Genomic DNA, 26,431 nt, shown 5'->3' on the forward strand with positions numbered 1-26,431 from the left:
GTTAATTGAAGAATTATATTCAGTCTTGAAGTTTTTGTTACATCCTTGTATGCCAAATTTTGGTTTAACTACCCCTTTCTGCATATGTCGATATCACCTAGATGTTTGAGAAATAATCTGCGACTTTTTTTAGGTTGTGACAGATTCCAAACACTTCCAAAGCATTCTAGAATCTAGAATGTAATATCTCAGTTATAGCAACCATGCAATTGACTCTTGATTTGCTTTGGATCTGATATCGTTTAGGCCACTCACCAAGTTGCCCTGATGAAAAATTATTTAGTTTTAAGGACATTACTCACCATAACCTTTTTCTTTATAAAGTTTTCCATCCTTGTGTGAATGAGAGAACAGAGTAGATAATTGAACTCCTGTGGTACTCTGTCAGAAAAGAAGAAAAATCTTAAGATACTATAAATAGCAATAGTTTGATCAAAGGTTAGTTTTGTGTTTTAAACTGATTTAAGAATCCTGATTCTCCAGGAAAATGGGGGAAAGTGATTCAAGATATTGCATCTTAATTGAAAGCTTTGGTAGTCTAGATGAGAATTAAGTCATATCCAAGGTGAAATCTAGGGGCAATCTAGGGTGACTTACCATGATTATAACTTTAGGCTTATCAGACATGCTTAGCATGCACTTCCTGTCACCACTAGCACTCGCTTAAACTGCATGATGGACAACAGTTCTATGCAGCATATGCTTGCTTGTAATTTTATAGAGGTGCTTTCTTGCATTCTAATATTAACTTTTATCATTGGGTAATGTGTAACAACACACTTTGGAAGCAAAGACTAATGGGTGTTTTAGCTTACCCGGTTTCATCCCGGTCCTATTAAGGTTTGGGTTGTATCTTCCTCGCGAAATAATGTTTCACCACCTTTTTTTTTCCTAACGTCAATCATTGGATCGCACAATGACTATATCGAGATCTCTTTTTTTTTTTTTGCTAGAAACGGTGATTCATACTATGCGAGAACGAATACACCTAGAAGAGTCAGCATACAAAATATTCCGGAATGCACCAGGCAACTCATCCTCACCAACCCATAGGGAGCCGCCTGAGTGGCTCGCAACATACGACGCCACCCAGTCTGCCGCCCCATTGGCCTCCCGATATACATGCCCAGCTCTAAAGAGAATCCCTCCCCTCACCATCAACCATATATCCCGGAGTAGTGGGTGAACTCCCCTGTCGCTGTGAAGCCCCTGATGAATCCAACCGATCACAGTGGCCGAATCTCCCTCCAAGAGGATGGAGCTCGCCCGAAGCACAAATCGAGCATATCGCAACCCCATCCAAGCCGCACGCAGCTCTGCACCTGGGACAGAGATATCAAAGATCTGACAGCCTCCAGCTGCCACCGTACTGGAGTCCGGGCCCCTGATAACAAACCCAGCTCCTCCCCTACTGCCTCCATCCTGGACAGAGCCATCAAAATTGACCTTGAGGAAACTCGGGGGTGGGGGCTCCCAGGTGAAAAACACCAGATGAGGAGCTGACTATATCGAGATCTTTGCAGGCATATGGAAGGAAGAGGTTGGAGTGCTTTGAGATCGATATAAGGCACGATCTAACGGTTGACGTAGCAAAAGAAGATCAATCATTCTTACGTGTGTGGGTTGTTTTTCCTCGTACAGCCAACTATGTGACCTTCAATCAAGTGTGTGGGTTGTTTGGCTATAGGTTGCTACGAGAGAGAGAGCATGGGAGGCACAAGTTTTGGCCACTACAGGTTACAATATAAAAGCTTTTCCAATGAATCCAGAGATGGAACGAAAAGCATTGCCGAACTTGAGAGGAACAAGAGGCTTCCAAGAGAGGAAAAGAAACGAAAGGGACAAACAAACAGCTAGCTTGAAGGTGCAACAGACCTCTCTAGCTCCTCACAGATTCTTCTCCATTCCACATTGAAGCCAAAACCTTTCTTGCTACCATGCTCCAGATAGCCTCCTCAAGTACAGCAACAGCAATGAGGAAGCCCACCCTTTTACTTCAAAATGTCCTCAATGTTCAATCTGTTTCTGAGGGCAAGTCAGATGAATACCTTAATCTTTTCCATGGAGATCTTCCAAAGGTTTGTTGCAATGGGGCGCACTTGCACCCTTTATTGAGAAATTTATAATGTTGGTTTATTAGTAAAATATTTAATTCAAAATTTTGAGATTTTAGAATTTCATATTGGATATTTATCAAATCATAAATTTAGTTAAATATAAAAACTTATTTTAGACTTCCAAATAATTTAATTTTCTAAATTGATACGATTTAATTTTCTATCTTTAGCTCTCTCCTCATAAGATATCCCAAAGGGATGCTTCGCAAACGAACTCTTCGGAGACTTTCGCAAATGCAATGATGCATTTTCACGAAAAAATATATTTGATCCGATGGTGATCTCAAGGGACACAATCTTGATGAATGAATGGATTATGTGAAGAGATAGATTCAACGAAAAGATGTTTAAGCATCTAGTCATACTTACTCTTTCACATTTATAAATATAAAAGGGATCGTACGTCCCATCCATCAGAACATCCCTTTTTCATGTGAATAATTCCAAATTAGATAAGAGAATTAAGAGTATTAAGTGAGTGAACTCAAGTACACCCAATAAACATTTGAGAAGAGAATTGTGTCCACATATAAGATAATTGAGAGAGAGTGCTTCAATCAAATTTGTTGATTTTTAACGCATCTGGATTTGACTTTCATAGCGTGCTTCGAACTGGGTAACATCAAGACTTAATTTATTTATTTAGTGTGTGCAGAAAGTAATTTATTAAATTTCGAAAATAAAATAATAAATTATATAAAAGAGATTTATAAAATTTTAGCAGATAGATTTTTTCTAACAATCCATACATGGATCTGACAGAAAATCCCATTAGGAGATAGACAGCACATTGAGTGTCTCCAAAGTTCCTGAGATATTGAAAGCTTGACCAGTAGCATCCAAGAGATGGCAGCTGGATTCCAACGAGAGAAAACTGAAACATCCTAATCTAAAGCAAATTGGAAAAGGTTTAAGAAAAATGGTGCAAACGGCCTGGTCACCAATCCAATTATCTTTCCAAGTAGCAGTATTGGATCGATTGATCCAAAAAGGGCTCAGACACTTGCACAGTGTCTGAAAACCACTGCCCTCTCCATTCAATATTCAAGTTTCTCCTCAACTCATTGAAAAATTCAATTTATCAAAGGCATTGTGCTCCCAATCCTTGAATGCTACCTACCAGTGAGATGCACAGAGACATTCTTAGCGCGAAGCAGATAATCAAAATCAACTTTGCTCATCGACAAGACTAGGAAACACCCAAAGTTTTAATTCGCATAGTTAATTGAAAAGATGAATCTCAAAATCCTAATCAAGCTTACAAGACAAATAATAGAAGCTTTCATTGGCATAATGCAGCAGCACAACATTACATAGATGGATTTATCATGGGGATAATATTGATGGCATTGGATTATCAGATGAAGTTTAAATATCAGTCTATAATAAAACAAACCCTTTTCTTATAAAAAAAAAGTGAGTTTTTTTTTTGTAAAAGTAAAAACAAAGTGGGTTTTTCCTCGGAAAATCCCTAAACTCTTTCTATATCTGGAATTTTTCCCCATCTTTGTTTTGTGGGGCTGGTGCTTCCATAGAATCACATCCATCCATCTGATTCTTTTTTTCAAGTTCTCTACTCTTTCCCCGCGTGTTTACTCCTGCAACTTAGCCGCCGACTTCAAAGACTTGGAGTCTGGAAGGTCGACCCCGCGTCGTCGCTCCCGAGTCTTCCAGTCAAGCAACGAATGGAAATCTTTTCATGGATGAAAGAAAGCGAGGAGCGGAAGTAAACTCCCCACGTCGTTCTCATTATCTCTCTCGTTCAAAGAACATCGCCAAATCCATTGGTCCCCTCAAGAAGGGTGCAAGATTGTAGAAACAAATCAAGACAACCAAAAATCCCCACAATTCATGGCGAATCCCGATGGAGCCAATAAAGTAGGTCACGAGATAGTCGTTGCCCTGATTCCAACCTTATCCCTGATCCTAACCTCATCAATCCTGCCTATAACCGCGGGGGACGGCTCTCACACTCCGAAGGAGGAAACGTCGCGCCCCGTTCCCTTGTCCCCATCGGCTCCACCGCCTTGTCTTCTTTGCCATAAATCCTCATCCCAGACGGCTTACGAGATACTCCAAAACTGGAGGAATCCGGTGGGCAGAGATGGCGAGGTCGGCGATGGCGTTTCTCTGCATCTTCTTGACCATCTCCGCTTGCAACGGCGGTTACATCCGTTACAATACAAGCGCCGGCATCGTGGCGGGGAAACTGAATGTGCACTTGGTCGCGCATTCCCATGATGATGTCGGGTGGCTGAAGACCGTTGATCAGTACTATGTTGGATCCAATAATACCATACAGGTTGGAGTTGGAATTTACTTGGAATATAATGTGGTTTCTCGGATTTCTAAGAGAGAGAGGTCATTTCTTTCGTTTCTGCAATGCATGCAGGTTGCTTGTGTTATGAATGTGCTGGACTCGGTGGTTGATGCATTGCTGAAGGATCCTAACCGGAAGTTCGTTTTCGCTGAGCAGGTTTGCAGCCAGTACTTTTCAATTTTTTGTTCTGGATTTTAACATGATTTGAATTTGGTGTAGTGTAATGTGGTAAATCCAAGGATGGAGTGATGGATATTATATATATGTATGTATATAGTGTTGAACTATGGGTTTTGCAAGCCTTACGTCTCTCGCTTTGTCTTATGTTACTGATAAGCAGCCTTTTTACTTCTACCAAAATTTTAAACAAAAATAAATAAATAAAGTTTTGGAAGTTCTTTTTCCCCATATTGATTCTGCTAATGTCTTGGAACAGGACTCTGTGATGTTACCTAGCCATCTTGGCAGCTACTGCTTATATGATAATCTAAGAGCATCAAATAAAATCAGAAAGAGATATTAAAATTAGGTAAGGTCTTAGTTGATGATTGTCCCCTACTATTATGTAAATAGTATGACAGAAAGAAAATATTAATTGGTTTAACAGGAAGACTAAACTGGAAGTTGTGTATCCATATCAATTTATTTGCATGAGGTCTTGAAGGAAGTGCATGTCCCCTTATGTTACATAAATAATTCATTGTCGAAGCATCTTTGATTAGCTTAGACAAGAAGAGAGTCTACCAAACTCGCATGGCGATTTTCTGTTATTACATTGAATAACTTTACAAATGGCGTCGTAGCCTTAACTATCTTGGTTTATGACATTGGTAATCAAGTATGCTTGAATCAGCTTATGAGTTGACAAACAGATTTTATGTATATTAAATTGCAAATAGTACACCTCATACTATCTCCTGTTGAGCAAAAAATGTTTCATTACTGCAAGCATTTTTGAAAATTAATGCAAACAATCAAGAACAGATGCCCTCAAGTATCTTGTTAAAATGAAATCTAGGCATCCATTACTTTCGCGTCATCTTCTCATTATTTACTCATTCAGCTCAGCCTTCATGCTTTTGGTGGCTTGGAAGGTATGCAACTTGTAGATTGCTGGAAAAAAAAATCGAGTGCAGCCAACTGAAATCTCTTCATTTTCACATTAAGCTGACACTTATGCAGATCGTATATTAATATACAAACATTCTCTTTACGACGTCTATCAGTTTGATGAACCACTTGATCCAAAACAAGGATAGGTGCATATCTTTTCTATTATGCGAAATTCTATATCATGTGGTTTCAAGTGGAGCCCCTGCCAGCCACACTTTGTCACCCTAACTGAAATGTTGAATTTATAAATGAGAAAAAATTATAGAGATAAATATGGGAACAAACATTCATGAGCTATTGTTGCTCAACCTATTACTTATGTGTTTAGTTTCCAGATATTTAGCAATGAAGAATAACAACACTTTTACCAACAATTTTTCAGGCTTTTTTTCAAAGATGGTGGAGAGAACAAAATGAGCAAACTCAAGAAGTAGTGAGAAAACTGGTGGATTCTGGCCAACTGGAGTTCATGTATGAAATTTTTTGTCTTCAATTGTGTACCAAGAGTTGCTATTAGTCAGCCATCATTTAATGATTGTTTGCTTGGTTTAGAAATGGGGGCTGGTGTATGCATGATGAAGCCACAGTCCATTACATTGATATGATCGATCAGACAACTCTTGGTCATCGCATGATCAAGAAGCAATTTAACAAAGTTCCTCGAGTTGGATGGCAAATTGATCCATTTGGACACTCTGCTGTGCAAGCTTACTTGCTTGGAGCAGAGGTAATGCAAAATCATCCCCCCCCCCCCCCCCCCTCTTTTCTCCCTCTTTCTGTCGCACACGCTGCATAAAATAGGGCCATATCTGCAATAACTCTCATCATTAACTATAGTAATCAATAAACAACAGAAATTGTACGAAATGTTGTAATCTGCATAACACAGGGAGCATAGTAGTGATCATGCTCATTATTAACTGTAGAATTCAATGAACCTCACAAACTACAAAAGCTCCATGCAGCTTCTCCCTTTTCCCAAACTACACTTCTCTTCTCAAATTCATTTCTCTTCATTTCCCTTTTGCAACAACCATTCTGGTAATCTAATTCATTTTTCAACGTAGGTTGACTCGCTGGTTCCTCAAACTATCGACTTAGGATATCCTACATTTTCTTGAAAAATTGGAAGTGAAATTCTACTCATGACATATCTATATACTCTCCATTGTCCGATCAGATTCAAGAAGATAATTTGTTCATCTTCAATTATAGCTCGAAAAGTTTCAGAAATCTTCACACATTCTGTCTCAAATATTTCCATTATACATGCCTTGAAATGTGCCTGCTCTCTGGTCCAGATACATACAGATGGTTTGCATATTTGATTTTGTTACTGTATACTGCAGAATTCACTTATGCCATGTTTTGTTCCCACAGCTTGGATTCGATTCTGTACATTTTGCGAGAATTGATTATCAGGATAGGCAAAAGCGTAAGGTGGACAAATCTCTTGAAGTTATATGGCGTGGGTCAAAAACTTTTGGTTCCTCTTCTCAGGTTTTAAACTTCTTCCTTTTCTTACTTGTCCTCTCCCAATAGATACCTTTTTTCTCCTGACATGCTCAGTTGAAACTCCAGATTTTTGCAAATGCCTTTCCTGTTGATTATGGTCCTCCAAAAGGGTTTGGCTTTGAAGTCAATGATGATGACATACTACCTGTACAGGTATGAATTCTCAGTGAAAGAGATCTGAAGTCAACTGCATTTTTTCATTGGTTTGGTTACAAATTTGCAGGATGATAAACAACTTTATGACTACAATGTTGAACAACGAGTAAATGATTTTATTGATGCAGCGATAACTCAAGTAAGCCTTGAGGTTCTTTTTGTTTTTCTTTTCTACTTTCGCCCTTGAAATTTCATGTAGCAGATCTCATATTGCTTTGCTTCTCGTTACTTAAAAGATATGGGTATGTGTAGATTTTTCATACATGCTCCCACTTAAAATTAGGCTAACGTGACACGCACAAACCATATGATGTGGACAATGGGTCATGATTTCAAATATCAATATGCGGAATCTTGGTTTAGGCAAATGGACAAACTTATCCATTATGTCAACAAGGTACTTTTTGCTGTAAGATACTCGATATTTAACTCTTCCGCTTCTCTTGTAAAGATATTCTGATCAGCCATGTCAATGTACCAGGATGGTCGTGTCCATGCACTATATTCTTCTCCATCAATTTATACTGATGCAAAAAATGCAGCAAATGAATCTTGGCCACTGAAATTTGACGACTATTTTCCGTAAGTAGCGTTTGTTTTCCTAATTAAGCTAAGATTTTTTCTTCGCTTTTTTTTTTTGATAATAGCAGTTGGAGTACCACCAATCATTTCATAGAAATGATAGAAGATTACCCTTGTCAAACACTTGCATCATCCCAAATTTTGAAGTTTGAACATGAGAAATTGGGATCATTTCTCAGTTTCTGCTGAGGCCAGTCCAATCAAAATTACAGAACTGGGTAAAAACTAATTAAATTAATAGTTCATGCGATATCTGAGCTGGCCTGCTGACTTCGCAGATATGCTGATGCAGCAAATGCTTATTGGACTGGGTATTTTACTAGCCGTCCAACGTTTAAGCGTTATGTTCGTATGCTGAGTGGATACTATCTGGTACAACTGCGATGCTTTGCTTTGAATTTTTCTTTAAGTTTTACCTGGTGTCTTATTTGGTATTGCAAGTTGCTAAAGTAGGGCATAACTTATCCTAAATAGGCAGCACGACAAATCGAATTCTTAGCAGGGATGACATCATCTGGTCCATCTACCTGGAGCTTAGGAGATGCATTGGGAATTGCTCAACATCACGACGCTATCACTGGTACAGCACAACAGCATACAACAGATGATTATGCAAAACGCCTTGCTTATGGAGCTTCAGAGGTCTGGGGAAATAACCTGCCCATTTTTGTTCCTCTCTCTCTCGCGCCCCCCCCCCCCCCCCCCAATCTCGTTTAATACCTCAGAAGTTTACATTATTAGTGTATTTCCACTGTGTGTCATTTGTAGGCAGAAAAGGTTGTCAACTTAGCTCTTCCATGCTTAACCAATACAAATTGTGCATCTTCAGCAGTAAATTTCAGCCAGGTAAAGTATTTTCATGTTCCTATATATTATTAGCTATATCTGTTTAGTGCTACTGTCACCATCGGCATATCGAGTTTTAACTTGAGTCAGGCCACAAACATGTACCGCTGCCCAAGAATCGCAGACTAAATAAGATATGTTTTGAGTGATCTGTTAACCAAAAGAGTTGCTGCATTTTTTTCTCTTTACCGATTGTTAAGAGATTGAGAATTGACAAAGTTGTTAATTAATCGATGTAATGGATGGATGATGTCTTGTATCATATTATGTAATGCAAGTTGTGGAGAGTGCATGAGTTTTTTTTTTCTTGATGAAAGTGGAGAGTGCATGAGTTAACTGGATCATTTGTTGAATGTGCATGAATCTGATATCATGAAAATCTTTATACAATGATTCGAGGTTGTAAAACAAACATGATGCATTAGTGCCACTTCTGGCAGGATGGTTCCTTATAAGCCAGTTCAGTCTATTATGATATGCCATGTCAGCTACCAAGCTGAAGAGAACTTTCTGTAAGGTCACCTGATTGCCATTGATATATTCCAGTTGTATGTAAAGTTTGACATCTCAAATGCTGTGTTGTGCCAGGCAGTTCCATTTGGCATTATGTTGCTGGGCTGGTACTGGCACCCAGCATGGGTCAGTACCACACCTATTGATTGTTTTTTTTATATTTTTCAATTAAAAAGGAATACCAAGTCCTTTGATTTTTTTTCTCTTTTTATTTCAGCATAACATAGCATGTGCATTTCTGGCCGGTGGCTGGCATGCCCAAAGACACTAGCATACTTAAATCCTCAATATACTTTAAAAATGAGACAAGTGATGCCGCCTTTTCCTGCTTCAACGATATTAATTGAATGTTAGCAAAGTCATTCTAGTCTTGTATTCTGCTTGTAATGCCTTTCTCTTGTTATTATCAGTGCAATTTGCTTAATATAAGCTACTGCCCTGTAACTGAGGAAGAAATTTTAGAAGGGAAGAGCTTGGTAAGTTGTTCTTTCTCACGTTTTTAGAGCTTTAACATGCATGTATTATTTCTTTGGTACAAGTTGATATATTTTAATGTTTACATCTATAGGTTGTGGTGGCATACAATCCTCTTGGATGGAACCGTAGTGACTTCATAAGGATTCCGGTGAGTAGATCAAGTGATAAATTAATTTTCTCTAAGGCTCATGATGATTTGAGTTTGCCACTTCTATGATAGACAGTTGTACTATCTAATCAGAATTTCATGAAACTAAGCTAATCAAGGTTTGTCGTCTTATTACTGGATCCTGTGCGGGTACCATCCTATTACAGTGTTAGCATGCAGTACGGTATGGTAAGGTTCAGCATTATACCAAGTGTCAGTACAATAAGGTACCCCATATCAATTCGGTACCGGTATGGTACGTTATGTTTAGTACGGTACGATACCGACCGATGCAGCAAACTTTGAAGCTAATACTAAGCTTTTCTTCGAAAAAATATTTACTTCTCGTTATTTTAGAGTGTCTTGACAAAAAGGGTTGTCTCATATGGGGTTTACTTCATGATAACTTGTTGTATGAGGTGTGACAATTTAATCTATTAAATATGTAAACAATCTTTGTGTTTACTTAGGATTTTTTCTTAATGATCTTTTTTTGAAGCCATGGTTATTTTAACTTTCTTCTTATATAACTTTTGCCAATTTACTCCTCTAGTTTATCTCATAGTTTACTTACCTTTTTCAGTATTGATAATTTTGTTAAATCATAAATACAGAAACCCTAATCACCCCTGCTGTTGCTTAGTTAGGAAATGAACCTTTTTCTCCTTCCTCCTCCCACTTTTCATATTGGGCCTAAAGACCCTAGTTGTAGGCTTTCAAATAGGTTCTGTCCAACACAAGACCTTTGGGCCTTACTTTGGGCTGAGATTTAACAATTTGGATTGGACTTGATCTTAAGTCTTGAAGCTTTCGAGTAACTCTTGGCCCAGCACAAGATCAAACTAAAGCCTGAAAATGGTATAAATTAGGAAATAAAATGTATTATTGTTAAATACATTTAAAGAGTGTTCGCCATTCATCCGATGGATGGCTAGGATTGACTCTCAAATTTTAATTTTGAGAAGAAATCCCACTTTACTTAGCCCGGTCTCTTTGACTGATGATTGGTGCCTGATATGCCTAAGAAACATCTGCTTGCAGCTTCTTTGCATGCGCATCTGGGTAATTGCATGTGCAAGAAACATAAAATCTATAATTGTCATAAAATATCATGTTTTACAAGTCAAGTTTGTTGATCCTTCATCTGTATCCAAATTTAGGTAAAGATTTGAAGCTATAGGATTTCTACCTATAGCACTTCGGGTCATTAGGGGTTGGGAAACTGGACTCTGTAAACCGGTATTCCTAATTACTCAAATTGCCCTTTAGTCGTCAAAGTTGTGGGCTGGTGACACATCTAAGAAGATGAAAAAGGATGCGGATAAAAAGATCATTAAATAAAAAGTAAAAACTCATTATTCTTCTGGCAATTAAAACATGGAAGTGGATCAGTCAGACTCAAATAACCTTCAATTGTTGTCACTCTCTGAAGAATGCACCAGAGATAGTTTTCATTGCTATAATTGCAGTATTCAACAATTGGACTCTTTTCTCTCTTTTTTATTTATTTAAGGATGTATTGCTTCTCATAAACTGCATTATAAGTGGAACATGTGATCTCATAAACTGCACAGCGACATGTGTCAGGGTATTCACCTCTTCTACTAGAAGGTCAAATTTTTGAACCCTCCTCCCATTCGTCTTTCACAATTCCTATCACCAAAATCACTTCTAGTATGGTTGTAAATATTCTAATACTCAGCTCATTCTCTTAATTTTTCTATTTTTTGTTTAAACTAAGAATACACAGTACCAAGGTCCGCCGTACCGGTACTGGTCGGCGTACCGGTGGCCGGCCGGACCGGTCCGGTCCGGTCCGTACCGGCCGGTACCAGTCCCGTACCGGCCGGTACTCGGTGGTTTCAAAAACCACAGCGCGCGGCGCTGTGGTTCTAAAAAAAAAAAAAAAATCATACCGGTGCGAACCGGCTGGTTCGCACCGGTACGAGGCCGGTACCGGCCGGTACGGGCGCCGAACCGGCCGTACGGGCGCCGAACCGGCCGGTACGGGCGCCGAACCGGCCGGTACGCACCCGTACCGGCCGGTTCGGATAAAAAATCAGGAAATACCGGTTTTTTATCCGTTCCGGTACCGGTCCACGGCCGGACCGGTACGTACCGGCCCGTACCGGCCGGTACGGACCGGTACGGCATTCCATGCACAGTACATTTGTATGTTCATAAACTTTTGCATTTTTTATCCAAATGTTCTTTTTTTATCAGGTTAATGATGATCTACTTGTCGTACGAGATTCTAATGGAAATAATATCGACACACAATTTGTGGAGGTGGACAATGTTACTAGCAATATAAGAAATTTATATGTCAAGGCTTATCTAGGAGTGTCACCAAAAGAGGCACCAAAATATTGGCTTGTATTTCAAGTTTCTGTCCCACCGTTGGGTTGGAATTCTTACTTTGTTTCAAGAGCAGCTGGGAAAGGTGGGTTTCATACTTCCAATTTATAAATTTTTGTTTTTAGTCTCAAAGTGGAGCAACTATGAAGTATACCTCAGCATGTAATAGTGCCATGCTGTTAAGTTTCGGTCTAGCAAAATATAACTTTTTCAAATGGGGCTGACTTAATGCCTGTGACCAAACAAAGAATCATCATAGTATCTAGCTTGAATCCTAGCCTCTTAGAACACCTAGAATATATGCATTGTAGTTATAAATTTTTTCTTGCTTGTTTATCTGTACCTTTTCATGAAATGTCACAGGAATGAGCAGAAATGGGTATATCTCAGCTCGTGCTGCTCCAGAAAATGACACAATTGAAGTTGGACCAGGACCTTTAAAAATGTCCTTTTCATTGACATCTGGACAACTCAAGAGAATGGTTAATTATAGAACAGGAGTAAGTTATTTTTACTGATCCACAGTGCCATATCTTGCATGAGAAGTTGTTAGGATGTTCTGAAACTATGTGGTTCACCATTTAATGAGAATTATGGACAGTATCTATATCGTGAAATAATGTTCAACTTTAGAAGTTGATTTTTTTTTTAAATCCATGTTTTATTTTTCAGTGATTTCAGCTTGCTATTAAGTATAAATCTCTTATATCAATAGGCTGCTGATCTGGCATGCTGATTAAAGTTTCCATTCATAATTTCTCTTTCAGCATCCTTCTTTTTTCACAGCTTTGGCATATGTTTGTTAAACAAATACTATCTTTTTAATATTGGATTGAGGATAGCACTAAAGAAATAATATTTTTAAATTACTGAAAGCTAATAGTTTTGGCTGCAAAAAAATATTAGCTTACCTTAGAAATACACATGAAAATGCATAATGATGGTAGTGATTGGTGATATTATGTTATTTTCAAAAATTTATTGGGGATTGGTAATATGGTAATTTGGTTAAAAATAATTAGGTTGCTGTAGTTCAGTCATTGGAGTTGCTGTTCAATCTATAATAGTCAATCCATTTTATATTTGGAATTTAATTACAAAATATAAGATAGATAAAACATAATAAGTTAGATATGTTACTTGTAGGGGGGAATAGGATCCTATAAAGCTCACAAGTATAGAAACAAAATAACTGAGGCAAAAACAACTTTAAAGATTTGAAAGGCAAATGACCTAATTGGAAGTTTGACATCTTTTCTCTTTTCCTGACTATTATGTCACATGTAAAAGCTCATTCTATCATAGAGTGAAAAAAAAGTCAACGCATAGGAAAAAGGAAATATAACCAATATACTTTGCCATCAACCTGTGGCATCCATGCCCCAGAGACAGTTTCTATAGACCAGACATATCCAAGCTGTTCAGCTAATAGCTTCACCAACATGGTCAAAGATGATTCTGTTGTTGTTTATAGCTCTGATACCAACTAGAAATATAAATGATAGAGAGAATGTGAATATGGACAACAGACTTGGGGTGAAAGAAAGAAGGAAATGAGACCCACGAAGTGGGACTGAAAAGGCACTGGTACAATGTCAACATCCACCATGTGGAACCCCAGGACTTCATTGTTAGTTATAAGTAAAATGTCCAAAACACCATGTTCGTACATCTTGAAACAGGAATTTTCACGCAGTTTTAAGAATCTTTGCCATGCGGTAATCTTGATGGACAAAATGAATATGTGAATTCTTTTCTTGTCTTAATGTCATTCATTTTTATTATTAAGATCCTGCTTATTACTCAAGCTATTATTGAGACATAATGTTATCTTATTCCACTTAAAATTATAAAACTTCAATGTTGAATGTAGTAGTCTTTCTTAGAATTGTCTTATATGCATCAGGTGGATATACCCATTCAGCAAAGCTATCTGTGGTATGGCTCAAGCAACGGGGATACAGATCTACAGGTATATAACTTAGTATTATTAACAATACTGATTTATTAAAATTTCTATTTTTCAAGCTAATCATTGGCTGTGCCGCACGTGGTAAATTTCCTAGGCATCTGGTGCATACATTTTCCGGCCAAATGGTGCTCCTCCAACACCTGCTTCCAGATCAGTAATTCATTCTATAAACCTTGTGATATCACAAGTTGATAGATTTCTTGGTCATTGATGTAAATAAATACTGTTGTGCAATTGTTCTTTGACTCAGGTACCTTTAAAGGTTATACGTGGACCATTGGTTGATGAAGTCTACCAACAATTTAACTCATGGATATATCAGGTTGTTTAGATCTCATTTTCTGTTATAATATCCTATTCCATAGTTTAACTTGCTGATTGTTGAAGTGCACCAACAATTTAACTATAGATATAAAAGTTTGTTGAGATCAAATTTTCTGTCAAAATGTCCTGTTCAACCATTCAAAACTAAACTACTTGTAACTTATCAGTTCTTATAAATGTTGTTCTGTGAGCACTCTCATAACTTAATGTAGTCTTCTTTGACTTTTCCGATTGAAGAGATGCGTCTGGATTAGGTATGCATTCGTACATGCAGATTCATATGTACTTTTGCATGTTGGTATTGTTTGTGAATAATTTCATCAAATAAAAGAAGGTCTTTATTTTAAATCTGACTTTTATATATATGAATGTGCTTGATCAATTCTGCTTATTGTTTTCACATATACCACGTAAAGAAAGTCATTTGATGTCAATGATTTAAAACCTTCCTGGTAATAGCATTTCACATATCGAGCAATATATGATGACTTGGTGGATTCAAATTATTTTTACTTATCCATTTCCTGACTCATCCCGTCCCAACACTCGGGGTGGTGGGATGCTGTCCCACTGTTAAAACCTTGATTCTGGTTATTATATTAATCTGATGAAAATAGCTTCCCTTCTCCCTCATGTTTCTTCAACTAACAGTTTGCCCTTCTTTGATCTCATCAATTATCTATCGACCTGATTTTGTCTGACCATTATAAATGATAATCCATAGTTAAAAATAATTTCAAAATATGTTTTTTTCTCCTGAGACTTTGATGGCTGAGAGGGCCTCCTTATAGTCTTTTGCCAATTCCAATGGCTATCTCCATGTTGTTAATTTATATATCTGCTTAACAAAAATGTACTAGGTTCACTGAGCAAAAATGAACTAGATAATGGGTGAGGATTATCTGCTATACTGTATATTATTGTATATAGCTAATGTGGCATTCATGTTGACTAAAATATGCTTTTCTTACGGTAGTCATGTTTTCTCATGCGAAATCCTCATCAAAAGATTCACATATGATTTATTTCAGGTGATCAGACTTTATAAGGACAAGGAGCATGCAGAAATTGAATATACTGTAAGTTCTTTGCTTGTGTTTCTTTCGTATAGAATGCTTGTTGTGTAGAATGTTTATTTAATTTTAGATTCAAAAACTAATAATAAATTTTTATCTGTTCTTCCTTGGTCACAATGTCTATGTTATTTATCAAATTCAATGTTAAGTTTTCTATTTTTCTTGAAGGTTGGACCCATTCCTACTGGTGATGGTGTTGGGAAGGAGGTCATTACACAATTGACAGCAAACATGGTCACAAATAGGACATTTTTTACGGACTCTAATGGAAGAGATTTTCTAAAACGGGTATTTATCTAGTTTCAAGCATACATTAGCTGAACATGCATCTTTTTTTTATTTTGTTCAGTTGGTGTTGACTCAACCAGATTCTGTGAATCACGTTAGGTGTCAGTTTTAAGTCTCAGAGGATAATTTTGAGTCGCGTTTTTCTTCATGTTTTGAGAACATTTATTTCTTCTATTCATTGTGATAGGGGCTACAGTATGCTTCAAAAAGTTTGAGGTTCTTGAATATGTGATATGTACCAAAATACCATTTATTAGAGATGAGCAAGCAAAAACAATAGAAATTCTGTGCTGATTGAGTATACTTGTAACATCTAGTTTGGAATGACCGGCCACTTTTTCTAAAACCGAACTTTAGAGCATATGCAAATTAAAACATTTATGTCGTAAGTTGATTATTGATTCAAATGGTGCTTACCTACAAAACAACATTTCTTGTTAAAAAAGAGAAAAAAACAGAGAGAAGTTAGAGATTTAGAAATGAAACTAGCGGGACACTGATCCTATCTTTTTTTCCTTAAATACAAGATTTACTTGGATGGCGGTCATTGATAATTGCTGTTTGAAGAGTAAGTGATGTTTTTGACATATATGGGATGAAATACATGGATGACATAGATAAACATGTCTACCTTAAGATTAGAGCATGAAGTTGGACAGAAAAGCTATAAGTATTAGGTGGAACCACAAAGCCATGTATATTTTCTTTCTTGAAGACTGAAGCTGAGGATAATACATGAATAATTTATTTATGTATAAAGAGCATATTAAATTTTATAAATCTTCTGTAAAGGGCATAACCTATTCTACGCTTTAAGCATCCAAAAAATGATGCAACATCTTGTGTTAATATCTGGGTTTTGGTGGAGTGGATGCATTCAGATTTTATAGGTACTAGGGAATAAAAAAAATGAGGCTTCTAAGGCTATACAGGTTGTGGTGGGAGAGGACTCTACATTTGGTTTAGACTTAGATGAAGGTACAGATAGTCTATTGGGTGTGTCATTGGTGTTAAAGGTTGGATACTAGCTCCATGATGGGAGAATATGGCATCTTTTGATCTATGAAGGTATTTGGAGGTGATTGGAGGGGTCTAACTAAGATATATTTTTTAACTCTAGGATGTGGCATGCAAAAAACAAAAAAAATCAGTAGATCTTGAAATTTTTCCATGTGGTGGTTCCAAGGTATGTCGTACCGGTACCAGTAGGCATACCGATTGCTTTCCAGACCGGTACGGTACTGGTTTGGACCGGTACCGAACCGTTCTGTTGCCTACAGCCACATGGGAGCGCGCACGGGCATGCTACCGCGCGGTTCCTAGCGCGGTTCTGTACTGGTCGGTTTCGGCCCTAGAGAGGCCGGAACCTTTTTTCACCATCGTACCGTACCGGTCAAGGGCTGGACCCGTACGGTACGGTACGGGCCGGTTCGGCATTCCATGGTTGGTTCACACATCATTATTTAAACGTGTATCAAAATTTCAATTAAAAAGATCAAGGTGATTTGGGGAATGACAAGGATAGAAATTAAGAACTTGGCAGAGATTAAAGGTTCAAATAGTTGAAAATGTCATTATGAGTTTACTTAGGGTTTATATGAGTCATTTATTTGGGTTCATGATTTGGAATGAGTATTGGCATTGGGTATCGGCAAGGTATGCTGAATCGGCCCGTACCGGCCGGTTCAGCATGTACCGTACCAGTACCGAGGCCAACCGGTACGGTTCGGCCATGGAAAACGGTTCCGGCTCCTATGGAACTGAAATTGACCGGTTCCTGCAGCGTATTGATGGAACCAGTCCGGTTCGCACCAGTACCACCTAGTACCGGCGCGGGGAAGAAGAAGAGGAAGAAGAAGAACAGGAAAGAAGAGGAAGAAAAAGGAAGAAAGAAGAGGAAGAAGAGAAAGAGGAGAAGAAGAAGAAGAAGAGAAAGATGAGAAGAAGAGAAAGAGGAGACTTACCGATACCGGGCCTCGTCGGGGTGATCCTCGTCGAGGCGATCCTCATCGATGCTTATTTACAAGAGAAGAGCGGAGGAGAGAGAAGAAGAAATGAGAAGGCTCAGAAAGAAGGAAGGAAATTCTGCGCGGAAAACACGTCCCGTGCGAGAAACGCGTCCACAAGAATGCGCAGGGAAACACGTTGCGCGGTTGCGGTTTTAAGTAGGAAAATGAGGGAAACGCACGGAATGTGTTCCTTGCGCGCGGGGCCGCGCTCTCGCGAGCTGTCCCCGAATCGGGTCGGTACGACCCAGTTCAGTTCGGTATGTTACCAGTACCGGTGCCCACTGGTATGTCGGTACGGTCGGTATGGCGGACCTTGGGTATTGGTATTTATATTTCTTGAAATGACTAGTATTGCACTTATGATGATGAAGGGTATTGCATATCAGTGACATCTGGAGTGTGACCATACTCTAATGTACAAGAAATGGACAAAGATCAACATCAAAAGATACACAACCTTGTTAACATTTTGTCTAAAATTACACAAAAATAGACAAGCAAATTTTTTCTTCTATAATGTTCATTTATTTTTCTTTCCAGTGAGAATAAAAATTGAAGACATTTGTCCAAACAAAGTCCATCAACAATGTGAAAAAAGAAAGATGTACAAAATATAAAAATTCCATCATAGTTTAATAGGTCGTGCTTCAGTTCTCATTCAGGTGACTGAAGTTTCAAAAATAAAAACTCAGAAAAATGAATTTCATATTATATCACAGTAGTCTGCATCAAAAAATGCATGTACATGCTAGTGGGTTTTAATTGAGCATGTTTTCAACTGTAGAATGAGATTGTAACCATGAAAGACTGCAACCATCACTACTGATGCATGTCATGTTACATGTGTGCTTCATTTTTCATGCTTTGATTGTAAAATAAGAAGTTATTTTGATTTACTTTGCCTTGTCTTTTTTCAGGTCATAAGAGTATAACTTATTGTTTAGCATTCCACGTAAATATAGATATGTACATATGTGTGTGTGTGTGTGTTTCAAGTGCCAACTAGATCTTTCTAGATAACTTTTCTAGTAATTTTATTTCAGAAAAGTTTACCATGAGATTGTGTTTCTAGGTTCGTGATTATAGGGAGGATTGGAATCTTGAAGTGACTCAACCAATTGCTGGAAACTATTACCCGGTAATGCTTTGCTCCCAAAATGACCTGCTTTTGCTTTTCACGGGACTTTCTCCTCTTTCTATGTGGCAATTTTCAAAATTAGCATAAAGCTAGGGGTCCAAGTAGTGGGACAACTAGAAAAATTATTGGCAATATGACAAGGTCAATCAATGTGGTTATTATACTAATCCAAGACATAGTCAAACAAGGAAGAAAAGGCAGAACATATGATAAGTACAGTGTATTGTTTAGCATCAATCAAGGACTAACAACAACTATGGTATTGCTATATACTGATCTGTACTGACTACTTGACCAGCACTTATTGTGCCAATAGAAAAGGGCCTTACTTTTGCCAATGGAAAAGGGGCATGGTATAGAGACAAAACCCGGTGTACCAGCCATACTGGCCTATGCCTTCTGTGTTGGCTCATATTGAACGTTGTTGACCCAAATCAACCATGCACGTCCATAAAGGCACATAAGACTTTTAAGTTGACATTGTTCCTTCAATGTTTCTGGAACCTCTAGTAAAAAGTTTTGTCCAGAAATATGACAATGTTAGTGCTTTTATAACAATGATGAGAATCTTTTAATTGTTCGGGTCTGATACTAAGACCAAAACTAAGAGAAATGGTGGATAGGGATTCAGCTGAGCAATTAGTCTATGGTAGAAGTGACTTTTCTCCGAAGCATAATCTAATAAAAAAACATTGAGATTTTATTTTCTAGGAGAGTATAGAGAAAAATATGCAAATTCATTTTTTCATATTTAGGAAACTAAAATTTATAACATGTAGAGGCCCTGAGGAGACACGATTGCCAATAAATAGGATAAGGATTATGATCTAGTGAAATCTGTTATGAAAATTAACATAGAGTGATGTAGGTCTCATCAATTATGTAAATGGAAGAGGAAAAATGATACAAGATAATTTATCTTGCAAAATGTATAAATTTGTTGCCTTCAAATTTGATTCCTAAACACCTTGGAGACTTGCTGAAAGTAACTGAAAATAAATCCAAACAAGAAATATCCCTAGCGCCTTATAGTAAATTCACTATTTTGCCTTGCATGTTTTTTCTCCAGTATATTTATTTGGTTATTATATGGCAATTTCTTAGTATTTTCTATGTACCTATAAGATGGTATTGTATCTATTGAATAGTTTATTGGACAAAATTTCAGCTCAACCTTGGAATATATATAGCGGATGGGAAGTCTGAACTCTCTATCCTCGTAGATCATGCTGTTGGAGGTTCCAGCATTGAGGATGGCGAAATAGAAATCATGCTTCATAGGTTTTATTTCCTCATTGTTGGTTGGTTGTGATTACTTGCAATTCTCTGTTTCCCTTATGGTGTTGTTTTCTGACTAAGTACTACTGTTAACTACAAGGCGCATGCTCTTTGATGATGGTAAAGGTGTCGGGGAACCACTTGATGAGCAAGTTTGTGTAGATAATGCTTGTGAGGGGCTCACGGTATGCTGCACCTCAGTGTTAAAAATGTTTCTGCATGCATTTTTAAGTTTACCAATTTTCATTTTATACAGTCCAATGTCATTAACTATATTGTTTTAGCCAGATAATTTTTCTCCTTTTTCTAAATCTAGGGATCTGAAACCACTTTTGTGATCTTGAATTTTCATTTTTACCCAAAGAAATAGTATAATTGATCAATACAGAATAAAGCCTCGGCACCAGTGTTTCAAGTATTGTACCATAAGGGGCAGGGGGGCTGATACAGCACCGTTGCCAGTCCAGGGATTGGTATTTCCCTCATACCAATAGATGCTACATTGTTGTGCCAACTCCAACGATGTACCATGTGTTGGTACTGGAGCATCTCGTGTTGTACCCATAAGATATCGGTACAAGGCCCATTACGAAGACTTAAAACATTGCTTAGCATTGTATCTACTTGGAACAAATGAATAATATATTTGAGTGGATTCTCTTAGATTATTTTTCCTTTTATAGACAATATACTATATGGTAGTTGAAGTAGTCTATAAATTGTGATCTGATATCAAGAATGTTGAAGGACTCGAAAAATAGGGAAAAAATTTAAAAGGCATGACGTTTAACCAAGCAAGCAGCACGTAGTCCAATATTATCATATAGTTTTGCCTGAAATACTTGAACTTAAATTGAAGAATTCCATATTTTATGATTTTGGATTCAAAGCCTTTGCCTAGTGCCTAATGACTCAATTTCCTATTCCAGATTCTGAGAAGATTGAATTGATGCCCGTACTTAAGCAAGCCCTTTGTAAAACATAGAAGATCTGGTTATGAATTTCAAAATTCATGTGATCCATGATGTTAATATGTGAATTTTAACAATTTAGATAATAACATATATAAAACAAATGTTCTAGGAAAATTCTATGGCACTAGTCATATCCATTTAATCGAAACTTCAACTTCTCAGTAACTGTCTTACTCCTATGAATAAACAGCAAAGCAAAAAGTCAATGCTGTTCACTGAGGATGTGTTAAATTGAGAAATAGTTTAAAAAATGAGGAATAGCAAAAAACTTATTCCTGGACACCTAGTTTATGACTGGAATGTTCAATATGCATATTATCTTGAAGCATTTTATTGGTCCCATTGTCTATCTTCTTTTGTTTGCCTTATATAACCGCGTCATGCAAAGAACCTTGAGTCCAAAGCTGCATCTTAACATTTTAAATGCTGCCTATTCTCCTTTTCATAAATAATCTTATATGTCTATAATGTCCCGTCATTTCTCCCTAGTTATGTGCAATCAGCATATGTTTTATCTCACTTTGTATTATTATGCCTGCCATTTTAGCATAGCAACTTTCTCTTTACTTGTGGGATATTAATAGTTTTCTTTTTTTTATGTGTCCAAATTGTCTTAGTCTAGAGGAAATTATTATATGAGCATCAACCAGTTAGGAAGTGGAGCATATTGGCGCAGGAGATATGGTCAACAAATATATTCTCCTCTTCTTCTAGCATTCACTCATGAGGTATGTTGCATATCTAACTAAAATAAGGTTGCAACTTTATTTTCCCTAGATGATTTGATATCCAAATACCCAATCTCATAGAATGAGGAGCGTTGGAAGTCTTCTCATATAACAAAAACAACTATGATGGAAGATGGTTACAATTTACCTCCTAATGTTGCACTAATCACACTTCAGGTATTAACTTAAAACCACTGAATGATCATTGCTTAGCAATCAGTACTTTTCCTAATAGATCTTTGTTTGAATCTTCAGGTTCTAGATGATGGAACTGTCCTCCTCCGACTGGCACATCTATACGAGGTATGGCAGTGAAGAAGTAATGCTTTTTATGAATTTATATTAGGCTTTTGTTAAACACTCTTGAATGTCTTTAGGCTGGTGAAGATGTCTGATATTCAGCAATGGCGAAGGTCGAACTAAAAAAGGTTTTTGGAAAGAAAACGGTATGTCCATCTCCTTGATAGCATATAGCTAATTATTCTAGTAGACACGTAGGCCATATTCATGGGAGGACCGTTGCCTTCTACTTCGTCAAAAAAATTTGTATTCATTGATAGGAACTTAGGCTTAAAATACATTCCCAAAACTCAATTTAGTATAAAACCTTTATTAATAGAAGTTCTTTGTGACATATATTATAAGTATTCCGGAACTTTTCCGTAAAAATTCCAATATTTTTGCTTGCATGCTTGTGTTGAATTGTCTATGTTAGAGGGACTGATAATTTAATGTTTGGCATACACATATTTCTAGTCACATGTTTTATCCACATACTATACAGTGGCCTGCTATGATTGTATATATGACCTATTTCCACCCATTCGTGGATCGTCAGACATTTGTAGGCTTCTAATGTTTGCACCACTTTAATCTCATGGTGTTGACGCACTAGAAATTGTTTCCTTAAGGTTAATGTGATTATGACCCATTGTGAAATATAGACTTTTTCATTGCATCTCCATCTTTGGATGCTGAGAGTCAATATTATAGGCAATGCTAGCATAAGGTGACCAGGAATCTGGCAGCCACCAGAAAAACTATTTTAATCCAGACCTTATGCTGTCTACACAAGTGGAGTTTGAAATGTTTTTCAGATTCCCCTTGATTGTCAGAATCAGTTGCTCAACAGTCAACAGTTTTCGTACCAAATTTTTTATCATATAAGCATCGCTATCTATATCATATTTTCACAACTTGTAGGTTACTGCTTAGGATAGTACAGAAAGGTTAAATTATGACCTCCCATCTCATTCTTAGTGGCCTTGATCTTTCTGATGAACACTGAAGGACCTCACCTCTCATCATGTCATCCAGATGCATATCATAATGGTTCCATCACACCTCACTCTCGTCTCATTTCTGCTGCATCTTGAAGTGATTGCAGTGCAATAATTTTTTCACTCTGCTACCTTGTAGTTTGGCCTAATTATCATTGAATAATGTCAAATTTCATTCCATGAATATTCTTGCTGAAGAGTAGAATCACGAGGTCATAAACCTTCTAGTGCTATTAATAACACAGGAGCATGAGTTTAATATCCAGAAGTCTCTGAAGATCCTAACAATGTTCTAACAAGTTGGCACATCGCAATTAGCAATGACTATTCTCTTTATTTATTTGACACCATCCATAATCTTGATAACGTGACCTCTTGGTGCACAGTGAGCTCAAATAATTTTCCTACACAAGAAGCATACTTTTGCTTCATAGTGATATATTTTAGGAACACATATACTAATTTGAGACATGTTTTGAAAATATGATTGTGGATCACTTAAATGTTCCTATATTTTAAGCCATGTAACTTTTTTTTAGTTTTTTATTATGTAATTTTATGCTCATACTATGGATTATGTCTTCCATTAGAACTTCTCATATGGATATTTTTCCTGTGACATCTTTTCATTTTTCACTCTTTAGTCAGGTAAAATGTACTCAGTTAGGGAAAAGTCCAGTTCCTAAAGGCAAAGGATTTCATGTAAATAGTAAAAATACAAAATGGGTTTAATCTTCTTTTCCCTTGTAGATTAAAGAATTGAAGGAAACAAGCTTATCAGCAAACCAAGAGAAGTCTGAGATGAAGAAGATGACTTGGCAAGTTGAAGGAGATAATGGAAGTTTTCCAGCACCAGTGAGGGGTGGCCCAGTCAACAAAGTCACCCTTGTCATTGAGTTGGGACCGATGGAAATCCGTACATTCTTGTTGAAATTCTAAATCCAGTCCCTAAAATAGTTTCAGGTTTTTATTTTGTGATCCTGCAAACTTGGAGGATTGCAAGACCCAAATCACTCATCTCACACCTATGCTCCCAAGCAGCAGAACCTGGTTTTCAAACTCATATGGATTCTTATACATAGTATCTAGCATCGAAAAGCAGTGTGATGGGTTCATTCTACAGTATTGCAAATAAACAGCCTAAATGCACTATTAGTTGACTTTTGTCATCTTAGAGTTGTTTCCTGTTATTGAAGTGCAATTATCTGATTTATCTAAAATAAGATGATTAGCTAGATTACTTGCACATAAAGAACATCAAAGAATTGTTCTTTTCTCTAGTTAATTGAAGAATTATATTCAGTCTTGAAGTTTTTGTTTCATCCTTGTATGCCAAATTTTGGTTTAACTACCCATTTCTGCATATGTCGATATCATCTAGATGTTTGAGAGAAATAATCTGCGACTTTGAACAGATTTTTAGGTTGTGACACATTCCAAACACTTCCCAGGCATTCTTGAATCTAGAATGTGATGTCTCAGTTATAGCAACAATGCAATTGACTTTGGATCTGATATTGTTTAGGCTACTCACCAAGTTGCCCTGATGAAAAATTATTTAGTTTTAAGGACATTACTCACCATAACCTTTTTCTTTATAAAGTTTTCCATCCTTGTATGAATCAGAGAACAGAGTAGATAATTGAACTCCTGTGGTACTTTGTCAGAAAAGAATCAAGATATTGCATCTTAATTCAAAGCTTTAGTAGTCTAGATGAGAATTAAGTCATACCCAAGGTGAAATCTATGGGCAATCTAGGGTGACTAACAATGATTATAACTTTAGGCTTATCAGACATGCTTAGCAGGCACTTCCTGTCACCACTAACTCTGGCTTAAACTGCATGATGTACAACAGTTCTATGCAGCATATTCTTGCTTGTAATTTTATAGAGGTGCTTTCTTTCATTCTAATATTAACTTTTATCATGGGGTAAAGAGTAACAACACACTTTGGAAGCAAGCACTAATGGGTGTTTTAGCTTGGCTTACTGGTTTTTCATCCCGGTCCTATTAAGGTTCGGGTTGTATCTCCCTCGCGAAAGCATGTTTCACCACCTTTTTTTTTTTTCCTGACGTCAATCATTGGATCGCACGATGAATGCATTGAGATGTGTGCAGGCATATGGAAGAAAGAGATTAGAGTGCTTTGAGATCTATGTAAGGCACGATCCAATGGTTGGCGTGGCAAAAGAAGATCAATCATTCTTTCATGCGGAAGATACAACCTGAACCTGTCCAATTAAGGACATGTTTGGGAAAACCTGGAGGACCTGGCGGAATAGGGTGGGAAGAGAACGCAGAGAAGAAGGGACTGGAGAGAATATAGGCGAGGGGGAGAGCTTGCGGGGTTAACAGTCCGGTTGAGAGGTCATTTTTTTTTCATCCACAGGATGGAGGAAATGCAGCACTTCTGCCGGATATCCCATATAGACAACTATATGGAGTCGTTTTCCTCCATTTAGACAACTATCGGACCTTCAATCAAGTGTGTGGGTTGTTTGGTTATAGGTTGTGCTGCTGGAAATTGGACCCGGGGGCGGCCGCGAACCGAGGAGGAGGAGCTCCGGTGGGAGAATCGGCGGACGGCGGTCCGTCGGCGAGCGGCGTCCTCCGTGGGGGGCCTGCAAAAAGCCGGTGGCCGGGGTTTTCGGCGCCGGCCCTCCGATGCTTAAGTCAGAGGGGGGCTTAATTTTGGAGAAGGAGAGGGACTGTATTTTCAAGTCCGAAGCCTCCCTTGGGAGGAAGAAGCCTCCAGCCCCCTTTTTAGAGGGAGAAGCTCCCCTTTTATAGGAAGAGTAGCAGGGTTACCTATGATGTGACTGGGCGAATTAATGGGTTACCGTCACGATTGGACGTGGGCGTGTGAAGTAATGAGTTGCCGTGGATGGCCCGTTCCCATCATGGGAGGAGATGGCGTGTAGCCAGAGCTTGCTTGTGGCGCGCAGTGCAGTACATTCTTGGGAATGGTGAGGCGTTGACAGTCGTAGCAGGGTATGGTCCTTGATTGATATGTCATGGCGTGGCCGACAAGTAAAGCATGGTGCGGTGAGGCTGCTGCAGGGCATGGCCGCAGCATATAAACGACGAGGTCGGCCTTCTGAGATCAGCTCGGCCTTCTGTGCTCGGCCTTCTGAGCTCGGCAGCCTTTTGTGCTCGGCAGCCTTCTGGTCTCGTCCTGCTGGTCTTAGCCTTCTGTGCTCGGCCTTCTGTGCTCGG

The 26,431-nt window shown here is 37.9% G+C and overlaps 1 pseudogene; it reads left to right on the top strand.

The window, feature by feature from the left end:
• Nucleotides 1-3,753: 3,753 nt before the first annotated feature.
• Nucleotides 3,754-24,522, top strand: LOC103706172 (annotated as a pseudogene).
• Nucleotides 24,523-26,431: the final 1,909 nt, after the last annotated feature.

The sequence above is a fragment of the Phoenix dactylifera genome, chromosome 2, assembly GCF_009389715.1.
Source record: "Phoenix dactylifera cultivar Barhee BC4 chromosome 2, palm_55x_up_171113_PBpolish2nd_filt_p, whole genome shotgun sequence".
In the NCBI taxonomy this organism is placed as follows: Eukaryota; Viridiplantae; Streptophyta; class Magnoliopsida; order Arecales; family Arecaceae; genus Phoenix; species Phoenix dactylifera.